The sequence below is a fragment of the Fringilla coelebs genome (genome assembly GCF_963513975.1).
Source record: "Fringilla coelebs genome assembly, chromosome: 10".
NCBI classification, from domain to species: domain Eukaryota; kingdom Metazoa; phylum Chordata; class Aves; order Passeriformes; family Fringillidae; genus Fringilla; species Fringilla coelebs.
In genome coordinates, this window is record NC_140036.1 from 15,664,958 (window position 1) to 15,684,953 (window position 19,996).

General features: G+C 45.9%; 1 long non-coding RNA gene across 1 annotated transcript in view; it reads right to left on the bottom strand.

Annotated features, from left to right (window-relative positions):
- LOC311157321 overlaps positions 1–7,675 on the bottom strand; it is a 28,497-nt gene extending 20,822 nt beyond the window's left edge. Inside the window, exon 1 of the long non-coding RNA XR_014616408.1 lies at positions 7,383–7,675. This is a non-coding gene — a long non-coding RNA (uncharacterized lncRNA). The remainder of the gene's footprint in view (positions 1–7,382) is intronic.
- Positions 7,676–19,996: the final 12,321 nt, after the last annotated feature.

A 19,996-nucleotide genomic window follows, 5' to 3' on the forward strand; every position in this document is an offset into this window, starting at 1 on the left:
AAGATAATGATGATAATGCATAAGAGGCAGGTACAGCAGGAAATATGGGAGAAGATAAGCATAAGTGCAAGGAACAGTTCAGAGTAATCTCCAGAGTTGAGCAGAAAGGATGTTAACTTCAGTCTGTAATTACAAACAATTCTTCCCAACCATTTCTTTGCTTTATTATCAGTTATGACTGCACACTTAAGAGAACAACCCTGGTCTAACTCCTTTTTACTCCATGATTTCAGTGTCAAGGGTGATGTGAGACAGCTAGTTACATGCCTCTCCAAGCCTCAGTGTCCCACCAGTAAAATGGCAAGAATAATTTCCCTTCGCATTGGGAAGGCACTACGAAAATAGTTCCTCCAACTTCCAAAGCGCTCCAATGAAAGAGCAAAGAGTGCTCCAGAAAAGCACAATAGAAAATTAACAACTCTGCATTCTGTCTCGAATTTGAACAGTACATGATAAAGAAGACTTGGGGCCACACACTGCACAAAGAGAAAAGCAACTGAATGGATGCTCATTAAGCATCACCTTCCACTCTGGGCACAAAGAGTAGGTGCTCTGGCAATTAAGTGGCTATATCATAAAACCTGATTGCATGGAAGGCTGAAATTAGGGTTTCAACGACCTTCATTCTGGCATGTCATAGCTTTGGAGCACTTGGACTTTGCAACTTTACAACCATTCTTTTAACAAAGTTCGCAGCACACAACAACTACAGGTTTGCCATGTGGCTGCCACAATCACTATCCATTTTTTTCTGGGGATATCCAGATTACAGGCTTGTCTTGGCCACACTAAATACCTTGAGGTATCTCTCTCTCAAGGTTTGCCCAAACCCACGACAAGCAAATCAAGTCTCTATCTCAAACAACAAGGCGTGTCAAATCCAAGCCAGCTGATGTCCCTCAGCAAAGAGCTTGAACAGGGACTTCACTGACACCCAGGCTAGTGAGGCAGTGATGATGCAGCAGCTGGAGCTACAACCACTTATCAGCTGCTAATTCAATCACTCTCCCAGCCCAGCCGCTGCTGCCTGCACTATCTGGGAGACTCCTTGCTTTCATTCATGCCTCACTAAGTGGAGTAATTCAAATCTGTTAAGGTGAGGTAATAAACTGCTGAAACAGAGATCTCCTTAGGGTACGTGCACACAGCACGTTGAAAATGCACACGCACATTACTGACACAGAAACCACCCCAGCTGGTGTACAACCACCACAGCCACTGCAGCAGGACCACCCACAAGCCACCTGTAACAACACCCCAACATTCTTCATCCAAAAAAGAAACCTCACCACCCTGAATTCCATGCAGCAGCCACACCACTGAAAAAGCCCTACAGGAGATACTTAAACATAACAGAGCCAAGTTTAAGGGAAGGTTTGAAGCTGGACCATTTCTAACCCACTACACAGCGCAACCCTACCCACCCCATGGGGCTCCACAGATCCCTTTTCAAGGCCTGTGGGACAACCTGTCAATTCAGTCTCCTCCATCCCACCTGCCTTTGCCCAGCTGTCTGGGCTGGTCTCACAACTGAGCAGCTGGGCCATGACTCCTCGGCAGTATTCCAGCCCACAGCCCTAACACAGGCTCTCCATGTGAGAAGAGATCAGGAGCAGAGGGAGAATAGAAGATGACTCCAGCTCCCCACAATGAGATCAAATGGCCAAAGAAAAAAATAAAAAAAATGAGAGGGTAGTTACAAATTGATGCATAAACAAGACCTGACTGTGCAATTCAGAGCTAACAGGGCAGTTTACTAAATGCTAATTAAATCCTTAGTGCCTGTTACTCCAGTCATGGAGATCAACTTATTTTTAAATTAAATATGCAGTAAATGCTTAGATGAACTTCTATTAAATTTCACCCAGCGAGTGAAATATGTGGGGCTTTTAATAGACATTAAACAAGATAGTTATGGCAAGTTAGCTGATACTTTATTACGTAAAGATAATGGCCACATTAAATCTGAACTAACTATTCCACTGGCAGCAAAATCATCCAAGATTTGGCAGAAGTTTTCCTGCTTTGAAGCATCACTGAGCAGCAGGAGCAAGGGGAGGAAGGCAGCCAGGAGTTTAGAAGGTGCTCATGTGCATAAACTCTCTAAGGCACAAGATAGGATCCCTCCCATCCAGATCTGCAAACCCCAAAGAGGGGTCATGGGCTATTACCCAGCAACAAAACTGGCATAAGCAGAGACCCTCATGCACCCCTCCCTGCTCTCACACCAACCTAAGCAATTTATGGGTTTGCTGAGGAATCACAGTATTCCAAAGTTCCCTTATGCCATCAAGGGCAACAGAAAACATCCTAACAGCCTGCAACACTCAAACGCTTATAACATTGTCTAAGAAAAGGTTATCAGCAGCCCACAACTCCACCGATGTTTGTTTTCCTTCTCTGAGCATATTGTGATAGTTTGGGAGTTCTTCTGACTCACACGTGTGTGTCACTGTCACCCACAGATCCCAACAACAGATACTGACAGTCTAAAATGACAGAGACTTGCTGACAGTGACTTAAAAAAAGATCATTTTCATGCCAGCTCTTGCAGTTGCTCAGAACCTGATCGAAACCAGCTCTTGGAGATCAAAACAGAATCTCCACTGAGTTGTCTCTACCGATAAACATAATTGCAATGATTAAGTGTGGGTAACGGGTTTTAGTTTTTTTCATGTTTGGACTGGAAAACATTGCCAGCCCTACATGGCCTGCCATGCCCAGGAGCAGGATGAATGAAAAGAACCAACCCTGGTAAACTCTGCTTCTCAGGCAGGCATAAGCTCTCAAAAGCTTTAATGTTTTGTGGGGTTTTTTTCTGGTCTGTGGTTTTCGGTTTGATTTGTTGTTTTCTTTTCTCTGTTTGTTTCTATTTTGCAAAACAAAGAGCTTCCTAAATCAGAAAGAGGAAAACACTAAGTTCTTCAAACTTAACTGATGCTCTCCTCCAATGCACACACAGACACTAAACACAAGATCTTCCCTCCAATCCCTCCTCTGGAACCCTTGTTTGTAAAGTTATTTCATGTATTTTCCTATGTATAACCCACACTCTTTAAAGGCATTGTTCCTTGTGAATCTGTGCATCAGATAACCCACATCCTTTCATAATTTATGGTTTCCATCTCCTTTGCTCGTTCCTCCTCTGCTCTGGCTGCAATGGCAGTAATCTCTCTAGCTTTTCACAGAACTACACTGATACAAGAGCGAGAGCAAAGGGAGATGAGGAAGCTACTGGGGTGTGGAGGACCTTGTCTTGCAGACAGGAGCATCACTGTCACACTCACATGTGCACACAGCAAACACAGATGCTGAATCACAGACTTCTGCTGGGTCACATGGACTTTGTATTCATCTTACTTTCCTGAAGGTTTCTCCCCATCAAAAAGAAAGTACCTAAAAAGCACATCCATATTTAAAGAATCATAGAATACCCTGATTTGGAAGGGACCTACTCTTGGCCAGTGTAAATTTTTTCACCATCCTGATGCCATCTTTAAAACCTCTCCATGCATTCACAGGGACTTATCTCCAGCTTAGCAGGGCTGCTACAGAGCACACCAGAGCCTGGACAATCAGTTAAAGGTGAAACCCAGCATCTGGGGCCAGCCAGAGCAGAGTGTGCAAGTGTTTCTCAAAGCCACGTCAGGGAGAGAAGAGCTCAGTAGGAGAAAGGCAGAGCTATGGGGTAAGGCCTTCAGAAGCTTGAGGAGCAACAAAAAGCCACTGAGAATGTATTGTTCACACAACCACGATGGGCAGAGCAATAGAGAAACCACTGCGGGCACCCTGAGGGTATTTGTTTCCACAGACACACGGAAACTGTTCTTGGAACAATTTGTCATCCACCCAAGCTACTGCTTTTCTCTATCTGCGTCTATCTAGTGTCAGCCAGAGATGCTTCATGGAAACCTACATGAAACTGTTTCTTCTTTCCAATTAGATGTTTTTGATACAACAGGCACCACCACAGGCTGGTACAACTCTCCACGTGCCTGACACTCACACAACCATCCCATCTTCTTTCCAGACTTGGCTGAACTCTTCTTCTCAGAAACATTCTGCATGATCAAAGCCACCATTAGTTACACTGAAAAGCACTTAACTTTCTTCATTTTGAATCCACCACTTTCACCTTGGTTTTCATTTTTACAGAGGAACAGACATCCCTTTTCCACAGCACTCACTCTTTCTCTGACACCTTTCTAACCTGCATCCTTTTAATAGGAGTGATCCCATACTATTTGTAAAATTCCCTCAAGTTTTCCAGCTCCCTGCCATTCTTACTATCCCTCTCCAAAACTGCATACAAAAGTTTGATCACAAGAGTATTACTTAAGCTTTATAGTAAGGCAGGCGGATACAAGCAGTAATTTTAACGAAAAAGGCAACAGCCAGGCTTCAAAACAGAATGAAGTCTCCACTCTGAGCATGAACCCCCACACCATAATTCCTACTAGGAGTTATAATTAAAAATACATACTGATGATAATATATGTAAAAGCACTCCAGCTCCCCTGAGACTGCAACCAACACTATTAGGTACCTTGCAAAACTCACTAGTCCAGCTCTGGAGCTTCACCCCTGAACATCCTAGAGAAACAAGTGCTTTACAAGGGATACACACCTGAATCTGCCATTACACTGCTTGAAAGCCTGAATTACACTGCACCAGTTCCTCATTGTGCCCATTACCTCACTAGCACAGCACAGCTGAAGGTGTTTCTCAGGGTAATCCAACTTGAAAATACAATGTGCTCTGCAAATTTCCAGGAGATAAGACAACTAACCAACCATGATTCCCAAGACCCGAATATCACTTCTGACCTGCCAGTCTAAAGCCAGGCTTTTGCCCGTTTTTCCTGGTTTCACAGCAGCACATCATCATGTGCTTCACACTGACAACGTCATTCAATACTTTTATCCCCTAAAGCTGGGTGACTCTCCACCCAACATGAATAAGAGAAAGGATTCACAGAGCTGGAACCCACACTGAGATGGGCATCCTCACCAGCATCCTGGCCTGACATCCAGGCTGATCGCCAAACATGTTCCAAACGTAAAAATCTCACCTCTGTGAAACAGGAATTGGAGTTTTGCTGCCAGCTCCATACCAGCATCTCTGCCCCACCAGTACCAACCACACCAGGCAATCAGGGCTGGCAAGACAGAGACAGCTGCACAGCAAGAAAAGCACTAATTCTCACTGACCCAGGCACCATGGAGACTGAACATCAGCAATTCAGAGCAGCTTGGAGCTGCACCTAAAGATGCTTTAATGAGACAGTTCTAGCTTCATTTTCCTGGACACATCTTTCATTTCCACCCTGGAGCTTACCCAGACAGCATACAAGGGCTGCAGGCCACCAACCAGGACTGCTGGCAACATGGGACACACACAGCCAATGTGCCCACAGCCACACAGGGTGGGAGTGACTTTGACTTTTGGGAAGCAGGTCTCCTACCCACCACACAGCATCTCCCTACAGGACCATTACTGATGGTAACTTACTACTGCTGCTGCTCTGCTGGACCCAAGTGTCCCTGATCTGGCAGGTTTTCCCAGCCCACACAAGCTGAGCCAGGTGGAAAAAGAAAACCTGAATAAAACAATTAAAGGAAAACCATCTATGGAACAAGGGCAACAGGCCTGAAGGGCCCATTAGCAGCACCTGCATCATAACAAAGTTAAAGGCAGGATTTGACAGGGAGGGTAGGGGTTTGCTGACAGGTGGCTCTGTGGCCACCACCCACACAATGAGCTGCTGATAGCCCATCCTGCAGGGAAAAAGCCTCCAACAAAGGCTAAACAATTGAAATAAGGGAATAACAAAGCTAATAAATTTAGGAGCAATAGGCTGTAAGGTCATAGGTTGGACAGGGTGAGACAGACCAAGCCAACAGAGAGAGAGTAATTTTCAACAATAAATCTTTATCCACAGACACACATATTTTCCAAGGGAAATCACAGAGTATTATTTAGCCTTGTGTAGGCCAGCCCTGCTTCAGACAAGGTGGGGATAATTAGAAAGTCCCCCACATCCCTAAACTGTCCTGCTGCACAGCAGGCTGAACTACACCCAGGACAGCAGCCAACATTTTTCAGCAAGAACACAGCCACATTATTAACATAGAGATGAAATGCTGTGTCCTCCAGCTTTGCATGTTCCCATACTTTCCTAATACTTGGTGAGCTGGCACCTGCTCTATCACCCAGCTCCCAGGAACTCCCCACTCTCGCAATTCTTACCCCAGAAATCATTCCTAGAATGTACAAGCACAAACTCTACAGGTAAGTAAGTTAGAAATCCTGGAATGTGTGCAAAAACAGTTGTGGCTTCTATGTGAGACCTTTCTTTTTTGCACGGGTCAAAATCCCTTTGTGCAGAGGGACCAAGGTGTTCCAGATGTGCAGGGAGACATATCAGCAGGTTTTATGGCTGCTGCAAGCTCCTTTAACTTTTGTGTACCAATTGCCTAGCAAAACAGAAATAAACAGACAGGAAACTAACTCAAGAACAACACAACTGGGCTAAAAAGTCAATTCCTACTGGTGTAGGAAATAGGAAACAAACAAAAAATAATCAAAACAAAGCAGGAGAAGGCAACTCTCGCTTGTTTCACCAGCAGGGCCAAGCTGCACCTCGAGGTACAGGAGGCAGAGCAATTAGGCAGGAGTTGCTTCATCAACGCCTCCTCGGGAGCCCTGCCGGCGTCTAGCACAGCCCCGGGGCGCGGGGAGTGCTCCTGAGCAATGGCAGGAGTAAGGTTTGCCTGTTCAAAAGAGAAGAGCAAGAAAGGGGGAGGGCAAAAAAAACTTATGCTAAAAAAAAAAAAAAAAAAGAAAAAAGAAAAAAAAAAGCCGTGGGTGACGTCAGGGTGTGGGAAACTTTTCCGTCCTTACCTGGTGGGGAAGGCAGGGCCTCCCCCGGCATATAAAAAGCTGCCGGAGCTTTACTCAACTTATTATTTACTACGAGCCGCGGCCGGGGGTCGGCGGGCGGCGGGGCGGGGCTGCGGCAGCCCCCGCCCGGGCCAGGTGCACCTGCGGCACCGGCCCGTCCGCTCGGGGGGCCCGGCCCGCCTCACCCCGCCCGCCGACACCGCCCGGGAGCCGAGCACCGGGGCCGCTCTGGCACCGGGGAAGCTCCCCCTGCCCCGGGCCCGGCGCTGCCCCCGCCCCGCGGCCGAGCCCACGCCGCACCGGGCCGGCCCCTCCGGCGGCCGCGGCGCCCCGGGCGGAGGGAGGAGCCAGGGCGGCCCCCCCGGGCGGCCGGCGGCGCTCCCCGCCCCGGCCGGGGGTTCCAGCTGTGGCACAGCTGCCTCGGCGAGCGGACGGGGGTGGGGGGAGGAAGGGGGCAAGTTATTATCTGCAACAATACCTCGGGGGAGGAGGCAGCGGAGGCGAGCGCGGCGGCGGCGGCGGGAGGAGGTGGCGAGGGGCGGGCCGGGGGTGGCACCGGGACCGCCCTCCGGGGCCGCCCCGCACCGCCCGCCCCCGGCCCCGCCGCCGGCCCCTTCCTTCCGCCCGGCGGCCCCTTCCGCGCCCCTGCCCCGCGGCGTGCCCCTGCGGCCCCTCCCGCGCTCCCGGCTCGGGAACCCCCGCGCCGCTCCCGCCGCGGCCCCCGGGCAGCCCCTCCCGCGCTCCGCCCCGCACATCCCTCCCTCCCTCCCTCCTCCCTGCCTCCGGTCCGTCAGCCTCCCCGCATCCCCCCGGCCGCGACGCTCCCGCCTCCCGCATCCCTCCGTCCGCGCCCCCCCCGGCCCTTACCTCCCCTGGGGCGCAGGGAGGGGCGGCCGGCGGCCCCGAGCTCGGCGGGACGGCCCCGAAACAAAAAGCGAAAGCGGCGGCCGCTGCCTCCCGCTCTGCCGGGCTGCCGCGCTCTGCCCGCGGCTGACGTCAAGGGCCCAAATTCCTGCCTTTCCCTGCAGGCAGATTTGTCCATGTAAGGGCTGGGGCCGGGGCCGGGGCCGGGACGGCCGCACGGCGGGAGGGGGCTGCGCTGCGCCGCGGCTGGGGGGGAACGGGCGGCAGCGGCTCCCGGTACCTGGGCGGGGGGGAACGGGGCTGGAGGCGGCCCCGACCCTGTGAGCATCACCTTCCTGCTCTGCATCCCGCAGCCAGGAGAGCTGTAGGCCCAGAAATGCACCCTGTGCCTTGCAGGATCCAGCTTTTCACAGGGAAGTTTTGTCCAGGGCTCCTTTTGAGTCTTAGATGCTTCTCCAACCAACTTTTAATCTGTTGTTCTCCAGCTGGGGCAAAGAACAACGTGAGGGGAGGTGAAAAAGGTGCAGGGAGTTCCAAAGGAGCTGCCTGTTCACAGTTCAAAATAAGACTTGTCGCGAATACTAAGGAGAGGGGGAAGGGAAACTATTTTCTGATTGCTTTCTGTTTGATTGTTTTGTGGCTATTTCTAAGGACTGCAATTAAAATAAATTGGGATGTTGAGTATGATTGTTTTTATAATGGAATGTTACCCTTTAAGTAGTTGTTCGGTATCTGCGTCTGCCCTGAAGAGAACGGAAAGGCAGAAGGGTTACATTGTGTTCAGGCTGTGAAGGGGAGCCTTGCCAAACCTTACTCATTTGGAAGGAGATTTCTGCGCAGATTTGTAGGCACTTCAAATGTATTTCATTTTTAAAATAAAGGGCTCTGGTGTGTGCTTTCAAGATGATGTTTACATCTTATCCCATTACCAGCTTTAATGTCCACAGTCAGTGCTTGACAGCCCCAGGAGGGCAAGATTGCTCATTTGGACACAAAATAAAGGACAGTCAGTGCCTAAAATACTTAAGCTGTAGCAGAAAATTGTGATTCAGCCTCTCTCCACTTTCCGTGGCTGCCAAAACCAGTGTACTTCCCAGAGACCCCAAGAGATTTCACCCCACCCTGGCAGACCCCCTCAGAAGGGAAAGCATGGCATTTCCAAAATTTAGTCCTCATGCAAACCCCCCTCTAGGGTTGATTTGGTGTCTCATGCTGGCCCTGTGTACCAGAGGTGCTAAATTCCCCCCAGGAACAGAGGCCTGCCAGGGTCAGATTGTCTCCTTCGGGGCACTGCAGCTACATCTGCATGAGCAGCCATGGCTGCAGGTGTTTTCTAAGCAGTGGGACTGTGACTAGAAGTACCCCAGCCTTGTCCTAGCTGCCCAGCTGGTGTTAACCCTGCTGAGATCCTAAAGCAAAGCCGAACGGCGCCTGAGTCACCAGGGTGCTGTGCCGTAGGTGTTACCTGGAGAGCCAGCAGCGCTCTGTGAACCTGGCCTCTTGTGAAAGACGGGCACGCCTGATTCCCTGATGGAAGAGACTGCAGCACCAGCTCCAGCTGAGCAGCCAAAGCCTTCGCCTGAGGCCCTGTAAACCCAGGTTCAGTTCCCTCCTGCAGAACCTACAGTTCACCTGTCTCCTGACAGCTGAGTGTTGGGCTGCGAGGCTGTGCTCCTGCATTGTGCCCCGAGGATCAGTCACAATGGGATTTTCCTCCACCAGGAGCAGGTGGTCATCACCAGGGGTTTCCTGGCACCCATGTCTGTCAATCTCAGCGTGGTGGAGCTCGCGATGGAAGATAGACACAGGAATTGTTGCCTGTTTTGGTTTTCTTTCTTCAGGTGTTCTTGCAGAGCTGCCACAGCCCTTGTGTTGTGTCAGCTGGTGTCTAGGGGAAGTATATGAACACTAAAAAAAACCCCTTTGGCCCAAGATGAGAGATAAGTGTTCTTCATTTAGTATTTCAGACAAAACCAGTGGTCAAATATTTTCCTGGTCCCGTATCCAACAATTATTGCTTCTTTATCCATCAAGCTTTTGAAATTTTCCAGTGCTGTTAACAGGAGATAGAATACTGTGCCCATCCGTAGCAGCGTCGTTTAAATGATCCCAAAAGTTCTAAGCTTTGAGCCTCCAGAGTTTGAGATAGTAACTACTACTACCTCCATTTTGCTGGTAGATGAACTGTGACTAATCCTCTGCAGCACAGCAGCAGAAGTTTGATTTGCAGCCCATTACCCTTGTAACGTGCTGCCCAGAATGGTCACTGCCTTGTCAAACACAGCATGAATTTTCTGGGTTTTTTTCAGTTTCCTATCATGACCAATATCATACACTTTGGAAATGAAAGTAGAAAATTCAAGGTGTTGAGCCTGGCTGTGAAAATCTGCTCTTTGCCTGGAAAGAATCAAAAATACTGGCAAACATACAATCATTCCTTTGGTAATATCTACCGCACCCTGCACCATAGCAGCAAAATGAATTAAACAGCAAAAGACTGAAATGCCTGACATTGCATAGGCCAGTCAGGTGGCAGGAATACAGGAGTCAGCCTGGGCCAGTATTAATTCAAGGAAATTAAGTTTTTTAGTGTTTAAGGTGCATGACAAGGAGATTGGAAACTTGGCTTCTGCTCCTACTTTCCCTGTATTGTGTGACTTTAACCAGTCAGTTCACCTTCCCATGTCTGGAGGAGCTCTGAGAAGCCCATAGCACAAGGTTTAGAACAGGGAATGACACAACCATGAGCTCCTATCAGACCCCATTCTGTGCAAAATTTCCAGAAATCAGCAAGTGAAACCTTGTTTTTCAGAGTTTGGGTCTCTCCTTTTCAGTGAGATTTCATATGCAAAAAATCACAAAACAAAAATCACAGGATGGGAAGAGCCCTTAGGAAGCCACAGGAATTCCACCTCTCAGGCAGTAAAGCAGGAGCAGCACTGCCTAAACTGACAGGGGTTCACCTACCCTGCTTATAAGAATACCTAGAGGATCCATTCCAGAGCTTTACAGTTGGATATGTTCGCTTTATCTCTAACCCAAGTCACTTTTGCTGCAAGTCAGCTCTTAATCAGATGAAGTTGTGAGGAACTGAGATATTCCCTCACTAGCAACAATTCCAGAACAACAGGAAAGTCACTCACCTGGTGAAATAATTCTTCTGTGGGTAAAAGCCAAAGAGGCTGGAAAACACACTAAGCATGTGTTTTTGGGAGAGCTGCCACCTAATTTAGAGACAAAGATCAGATGCAATTAGTGTTAGATCAACCCGAGACTCCTCTGCCCCAATCCACAGCGCTCCTCACCCGCCTCGCCAGGAGGACGCCAGTTTCCACCAGGACATGCAGTGTCACACTTGACCCTTCAGTCTCTAAAGGGCATTCTTGGAAGCACATGAAAAACCTGAGCTCACAGCAACAGCATTCCTGTGGCACTGGGAAGGAATGAGGAAACACCAGCATGGATGCTAGGCAGACGGGAGAGAAAAGACTCATCCTGCAAGACTGAATTAATTTCCCAACTGGGTGCCTGCTTCTGATTGAGAGATACACGTGTGTGCTGCCTGGTAGAACAAATCTAGAAACAGCAGTGGGGCCAAGCTTTGTGGTCCCCACTTTGCAGGTATGTTTGCACCCAGACAGGAATGCAAGACATAGTACTGAGCAGGCTTTAGTGAGTCTCAGATCTCTGACAGCAATTGAGACTGGGCCAAAACCCCAATGGAATCTTCACTGGTGAGAAATATAGTCGCCAATTAACTCCCCAATTTACCAGGAATGGTAAAGTTTTGTAAAACTGCTGTATTTCAGTGCTGAGAAGTACAGTCAAGCAACGTGCTAGTGTAGTATACTTCATTTTAAGGACATGCTTAAGTCCAATTTGAGCCCAGAGAGATTTCAGCTCAGATTTAAGGGTTCCATTGAACAGGGTGAATTTAAGGATTGAAGTGTTTTGCTAGACTGTATCTTTGGTTAATGAGGAAGGGGACTTGCTAGTGCCTAGAAGAAAGAACTGCCTGAAGCATTTTGGCACATCCAAACCATTACTAGCACTACTCCTTTCTTCTAATGAATGTTGATGAAATTAAGACAAAGAACTGGTAAAGAAGTTGATCATTTCATTAACAATACTCACTGTGTGGGTCTCAGTTTAGTGGGGGGAAAATAACAAACTTCTAGTATCTCACCAAAACAATGTGTAATAATTAAAGCAGAAGCCACTAGACTTTGTATTTTATGCCATCCGGTATCTTGCACAGATTCTCACTAATGGTAAATGTCTCATGTCCAGATTTACACACAGAAATAATGAGTGCTTTGCTTAACAGGAAGAGAACCAGTTAAATACTTTATGGAGCCTACAGTGAATAAACAAAGTACCCCAGTCTTAAAAGAAATATTTGTGGTAACAAAATATTTTGGGGGACATTTTTGCATGGGTTCTGACCTCCCTGTTGAGAATCAAAGTGAAAATATTGAATGTACTAAGCAGATGTCTTCTCCTAGTGACAGCAAGATGAGCAAAGACAGCTGGTTAGAAGAACAACAACAACAAAAACACATCATCATTCCTGCTTCAGCTCCAAAAAATCTTGGACTTGTTGTCATGGAAGAAAGCTATATATGTAAGAAGCCAAGAAAAAGACAAATATTATTGAATCTGGTAGCATTTTAGTGAATGTGCTGGAAATAACTTAAGTAGGAAGAAAAACTGGATGCACTCCATTGTTTATTAAAAGAATGCCTCTTCTTATTTCCACAGGGACCTATAGCCTATATAGGCATTAACACATTTGCAAGATACATATTTTAAATATGTTTCTTCATTCATCAATCTTAAGGACTCTTCTGCTAAAGTAAATAGAGTTTCAGCTCATGGAAACATATACAGCCACAAAAATATTATCTCTGCAAGCTAAAAATGCCAACTGTGGATTTTGTCTGTAACTCCTTCAATCAGGGAACATGGGAGTATTGCGGAGACACCTAGAGAGATCTTTAATATTAGGAAGGGAGAAGATTAGAAAATTATACTCCCTTGGTAAAACACAGGATAAATAATTCACAATGAAAAAAAGGAAAAGAAAAAGGAAACCAAAATTAAAATATGAAGAGCTCTTCTGGATGAAAATCAGTCTGAGCTGTGTTGAAGAGATCCAAGAGGAATTTTTTGGCAAGATTGCAATATAAGCCATTGACCCTCTGGCCACCCTGCTCAGAGGTAGCACATTCTCTCTTGATAGTTTTCATCTGAACAAAACTTGATTTCTCTGCTTGACCCCTGGACATTTCCATTTCCCTTTCTGTGCTTTTGGGCAGACTTGAGCGAAGAACAGGATTGATGAGAAGAGTTTAAGAAATCAAAATCTGTGCAGTTGGTAATGGCAAAGACAAGTAACTTGAGGTTGATGTTGGGCTATTAGGTAGCCCAAATCCCATGGTGCCATCAGACAGTGCCCTATGCAACAGGGCACTGGCTCAGGAGGTGTCCTGCTTGGAGTGCTTCAAAGAACCTACAGAGGTCCTAAATGATTTAAAGCCTTGAAGAAGCAAGAGGTTAATTTGGTTTATATTAAAGACATATACAAAGAAAATTATGTAAAGAAAGGTATTTCGTTTGGAAAACAACTCCCTTGAGAATTGAGAGCTGTGACCAATCTGACGTACCAGCTTGTAAACAGAGGACAATGATGTCAAAAGGAGAGGACATGGCTGCTGGGTCTCCAGTTTCTGGCTGCCAGCTTTGCCCTTTCTCCACCAGGTGATTAGGCAGTAATAGTTTTTGAAAGCAAATTGGTTTATTTACATAATTTTCTATCCAGAAAAGCAGGGTTAAGTATGCAGCTCTGCAACAGAACAGATGTGGGACTTAGGGAAAATTGCAGCTTGAACTGAGCTGGAAAAGCTTCCACCATTTGCCAATATCTTGGAGTCTGGAATCTTTCTCATCTCTACTGTGACAAAAACAGAACTTTTCAACATTTTGGAGGACTTTCTCCCTTGTAACAAAGGACAAAAAGCACGCAGTGAAAAACAAATCACAGTGCCAGAAGTGACTGAGAATCAGTTTTGCCTGTTTTAATTCTCCACCTTGCTAGCCTCAGCTCCAACACCTGACCTACAGACGTCCAACCAGCCCAGGAATAACCATGCCACAACAAAGGACCATCTCAGCCAGAAATAGCATGCTGACTCCAAGAAAACATTTCCTAGAGTATCTTGCTAAAATGGATACACTCCCATACACACTACATGAAAGGAATCATGTCTGACAAATAAACATTTCTTAATGAGAAACATTTGTCCAACATGTTTCTCCCCAGTACTCTGGAGCTTTGTGCCTCAGTGCACCATCAATAACAGGAGACAACGGCCCTTCCCTAGGCTCTGGGAGATCACTCTGGGCTGTGAAAGTGATGGACTCCTTACCTCCATTAGTTACCCTCAGAACTCTGTACACCTTATAGCACATAAGTCTGGAGTGACTCAAGAATTTTTATAGACCCATTTCAGCCCACGTTTGACCTTGACCGAGAGCGTCTCTGCCCACAGGCTGCTCCATTTGCTCCCTGCCACTTTGGGACACAGAGGCAATGCAGGGCACCTCAGTATCCCTGAGCTCAGCCATCCCTGAATGCTCATTTCCTCACACCATCAAAAATTTGGATCACCAAGGAGACAGCCCAGCCCTGCTGCCAGTGAGGTGACAGATCCCTGGCACCAGAGCTGGGCTCAAACTGCTCATGAGCTGCTTGTGGCTGGAGAGGAATGTCTGCAGAGAGCTAAACCAGATTGCTCATAGATCTCTTCCAAATTGTCTCTAATTTAGTGGACAATTTGAGAGTAAATGTGTGCTGGAAGCATCATCTTTTCTTCAAAGTAATATCCTGAGAACACTGAGTTCATGGCTGCACTGGAGAAACCTTAGGATCTCACTGGTGCCTTGGCAAATCCTTAAGATGTCAGAGCCACCATGTGTATTCTGTCCCCTCTCTCAGAACACTTTAAGAATCTATTTGATGCTACAGACACACCACAGTCACCACAGCTCCAGGAATGTGGTGAGGTTCCTAGCAAGGGCTGGCTGAGTTTGTAAGCCTGAAGCAATATGCTTACAAATACCTGATCTGCACAGATAATTTAGAGATAGTCAAATGGCTCCAAAGCTTCACAAAAGCTGACATTTTGGTGCCACCTTTTTTTCTTAGTCCCACACCTACTGCAGGGAAAAGAGGGGAAAATATTCAATTGCTATTTGCATTATCATGCCTACATTTCAGCCACAAGGTTCCAACATTTGCAGAACTTCTGGAGGCCCATCTCACCTGTTCAACATCTCACCCCTCCCAAGCATAGACTGAAAAATGTCACCTTTCTCCACTGTTAAATCAAAAGCTGTCTACACCCATATGTCAGCTGTTTACCACCCTCTGTTTCCTCCCTTTGGGCAGCTGATGAGGGATAATGACCTATATCCTCGAAGAATTTGTTTTATTTAGCATTACAGAGAAGGAGGGCTTAAGGCAAACAACGTAATTATATAACCTTTCCCACCCTATCTTATTACATAGAGATAAGCTTGCAGCTTCACCTTTGGAAACACAGCAGCTCAACTCTTTGAATGTCCATGACTTCATCTGGGCTTTTTCCTGCTCTGTTTTTGTCCTAAGCACAATGGTTCACATGTCTGACAGTTAAGATCTTTCACTCATTCTTTACATTAGGGTAGGAACAACAACCTACTCAGCCTTGCTTTAGCCACACTGGTGGTGTTCCACAGATTCCTAGATGACATGGCCATGCTGCCCAAATGGTAGGAAGGCCCTGATGAAGAAGCAAATATCACAAGGCAGCGTTTGAGAGCACCCAGACTCTGTGCCCAGCGCCCAGAGCATTGCATTGTTTAATGCTGTTGGCGTTGAGCACCAGCTGCAGGCTCTGCACAGGGATCTGGGGCTGGAACACACCCTGCATCAAGCCTCACCCCACAATGAGACAGGCAGGCAAATGAGAAAATTGGGCCCTGGCCCCTTCCTGTGATTAGGTCATTATAATGGGTAAATATTTTCCTAGATAGACAGCTGAGATAAAGAACTCCTGATGTCTGAAATGGAGTTTGAACAAAACTTGGAAGGACTATCCATACCTTATAGTTCTTTACAATGTGCTTTTACCAAATAAATGCCTTTTCCCCCAAAAGAACCCAGGGAAATTTTTCATTGAATAGCAAGAACAGCATCTAGTCTACAGCCAAACTGTTCACCAGCAAATATAGGGAATGGATTTAGTGACAGGTACCAAGGGTTATTCCCAGAGGACATTACAGCTCTACACCATTCAGTCTAAATATTTACTGAGGAGTACAGAAAAGTGAATGGTAGAGGCAGAGTCCCAGAGATTGGCTTAGAGGTATCTGTTTAATAAAAGCCTGTTTCTGCAGAGAAAAATTATTGTGATTGTGTTTTAATGAAAGTCAGTGTTCTCATGCTATAGCAAATAGTGATTATTCATTCTCTATCCCTCTACTCTGCATTATTCATGATTTTGTGGCCTCTGCTCTATCCTCTTTCTTGGTATTCCAATCTCGCCCTGAGTTTTCTCAGAGTTTGGGAGCTTTTGTATCAGATAAACTGGTTTATAAGGTAGTCTTTGAGGAACAAGTCTCACTTAAATCTCACATAATATCCAAGAATGTTCTCCGGTATTTGACCTCTTTGTGGATGAAACAATACTCTTCAGACACAATAACCTTGGTGTTTCAAAGCTGTAACCAGCACCTGTGGAGTTTTCAAACAAATAGGCTCAGTGTTCTTTGGTGAAGTCTTCCTCACTGCTCCCACATTTAATTGCTTTGTAATTATACTTGTAAAACCTGCAATGGGATTACACATGGGGGAAAGAAAAATAATTTTTAAAATCACATTTCAGAAGAGAGGGGATTTATGGGAGCTGCAAGACAAAGAAAAACCCACCTTTCTTTCTTTCTTCATTGTTGTTTTTGGAAGGCAGCCATCAAAGTTTCCTTGTCAGTAATACAGGGATTTGTAAACAGAACAAAGAGCTTCCTCACACCACGGCACATTATATAACCCCGCGCCGTCACTGTGTGTCTTCGCAGGCAGTTCCCTTGAACTTTGCATCTCGCTCCTCCTGAGAACAGTCCATGCCAGCTTGAACAGATGTGGTTTCCTTTAGGAAAGGTTTTCTGTTAGGGTCATTCTGACTTCCCTTTCAGAGTTTTCCAGCCTCATGTGCTCTTTGCTCAAGGGATTACTGTGGTGGACACTAACTCCATGAGCTACTGTTAAGCTTCTCCTCACCTGCTGGCTGAGCTGAATGAGTGCTGAAATCTCTGTTCCACAGAAAAATCTGACATTTCATGCTTTCCTGAATCAGACCGGAAAGTTGCAATTTCCTGTGAACCCAAATTCTGAGAAACATTTCAGAAAGCTCAAAATGGCCCCAGCACAGCCTTTTGTTTGGGTGTTATCTACAGGTTTTTATGAGGCTTAAGCTGGCTTTAAACACATCATGTTCCAAGTGATCCCAAATGCAACCAGGCAGCACCCACTGTTCCCAAAGTCACTCAGGGAGCTGCGGTGTCTGCCAAGGCTCCTTTGCAAGAGAAAGGCGACACAGAGCCAGAAGTGGTTTTCTCTCACCCCGTGCATTATTCTAGTATTGCCACTGCTTCAATTCCAGCAGTGCACTCACAGACTTCAAGCTTACAAGCATTTTAATTCTTATTTTCCAGACTCCTTGAAAACTAAGGCTTTTATAGTATATCTCTGAGGATATAACTCAGTAGCTTGTACAGCCCTGGCATGATATTTCCAACATATCAAGTGCATATTCAATGGCACTATTTTAAAGTTTATTCATTTAAGATGTTTTGAGTAAATCAGAGCACAAGACCATGCAGCCCCTTATTTTAGTATCAATAGAGCTGATTTTTCATCTCTGCTTGGTTAGAAGAGTTTTGTAAATCAACAAGGAGAAGACATTCTACAGCCAATGCACATCACCAAATGCAAAAGTTCACACTGGTTAAACTAGGGTGGTATCAGCTCGTGTGAAGGCAGCTTTGAAGCTGCAACAGCATGGTGGGAAAAGCAGCCCTGCCTTGTGAACAAGTGAGAAAAAACAAAAGCTGCTGCTAGCTGGTCTTCATGGAAAATGGAGTTAAAAAAAAAAGAAAGAAAAAAGAAAGAAAAAAAGAAAGAAAAAAGAGGTGGAGGAAGGAACAGAAGCATACTTCGAGACCAAATTCTCATCAGACTAAAAATCAGTGTAACTCCCACATTGCAGCACTTTGCAGGTCTAATAGACACAAAGCTGTTCCTTCACCCGAAAGCCAAACATAAAAGTCACGGAAACCCATCATGCCAATTCTGTGGCTGCTTTCCGGAGCAGAATCTCTTTAAATGTCAATGTTCCCTTTGTTCTGTGCACCCTTTATAATGAGTCTATCATCTGTTTGGTAAAAGATCCAGTGAAATATGTAATAAGGTTATCTCACCATCTCTCTCTATTGTAAAGTCATATCTCCTCTTCCACTCATTAATTATTGTCTTCCATTTCCTGTGTCAGATGTGAATCAGAAAATAGGGACTCAAGGCTTGCAAGCTTAGCAACTTACCATATATTAGCTGAGCTGTGGTAACTCTCCATGTGCTCCCTCTTTGCCTGCAATAAACAAAACCAGTGTGACTTTGCTGTACACAGGCCTGCAGCCGATGCAGTTTGGATTAACCTCCTTTCATTGTCAGCTAGGCTGACAGTGATGGTGGCCATGGCTCAGTTGATGTTCCGTCCTCATATTGCAAGACTTTGCCTTTAAATGCTGGGAGCAGAGCTCTACCAATATAACTATCTGGAAAGCTACGATGATTTATGTGCTGTCAACATACGCTAAAAAAAAAGGACAGAAAAACAGCACAATTACATGATTATCAGCCAATGCCCCTTGGTTTGCAGTTTTTCAACCATGAACTGCTCAAACTTTGGATCAAGAAGTGAAGAAATCTGTTTCTCAAGTGCAAACAGGGAAAAGTTATATGAGTCTTATAGCAATTTCAGGCAAATATATCACAGAAGCAGCATGCTTAGCCTTTTTACTGTGCTTCTGTCTGAGGTTTCCAGTAAGATTTCCCTGATATATAGTAAGAGTCAAAACTCTAATCTCTTTTAGCTCTTTTTTATTGTCTCTGCAGCACTAACTTTGAAAAATGGCCTTGTCCCCAAAGAACTGCACACAGTCCATGTAGAGAAGCTGTTAAAATAAATGCTTTACGTAAAAAATATTGCAGACGAACTCGGCTCTGAGGGTTTTAGAGCTACAACATATAGATATAAACCAGAGCAGCTAAGTATGAATGGAGGTCATACTCCAGTAGAGAAGAAGGGAAGTCTCCTGTCTGACAGTTGTTGCACACAATCTCTAAAAGCAACAATACCTTCTCTTCTCTCTCAGGAGGGCAGAGTTTTAATAAATGACTATTCTCATGTTAATGTCCTTCTGCCTTCCTCCTCACTGACCTCAATACACACCATGCTGATTCATAAAGTTTCTTCTTTCACTGGATTTGAGTGCTTTCTGGAGACCTTATTTGTGCTGTTCTGCCTGCAAGACATCTGGCTGATTTATAGAGACTAAGACACAGACGAGCACAATGTTGGCTGCCCTACCTGAATATTGTGTTTCCTACACATTGTGTTCCTATCTCTGCCCATGCCGTGGTCTGATTTTTGATAGTCCGTGTATTGTTCAAAGAAGAGAGCAAACTTTTCAGCCTCTCAGAAAAGCTTCTGGGATCCTCAGGAATAAAAGTATGCTTTTCCACCTGTATTCCTCACAAAGCAGTAATATCTGTGTCCAGATACTGATTGAGGAAATTCAGGCAAGGGATAATGTGCAAATGAGAACATGATTCAGTGGTGGGAAAAATACGGACAAACACCAGGTGCCTCAAAGGCTGAATCACAAACAAGACAGTGAAAAAGTCTAAGAACGCAAGAGATGATGGAGGAGCTTGACTTGGCATTTATCTGTTTATTCCAACAGGATATGCAGATTCCACCCTTCTGACATCACTGCTCATCTGCCTCATCAGTGCCTCATGACACAACTCCTCTCCATAGCACTGAGTCAGCACCACTGTGTGATCTCCTCTTGGCAGTGCAAGGTGTGGTGAAAGGCTGCCCTTGATGGTGAAAGCATAGAGGGATC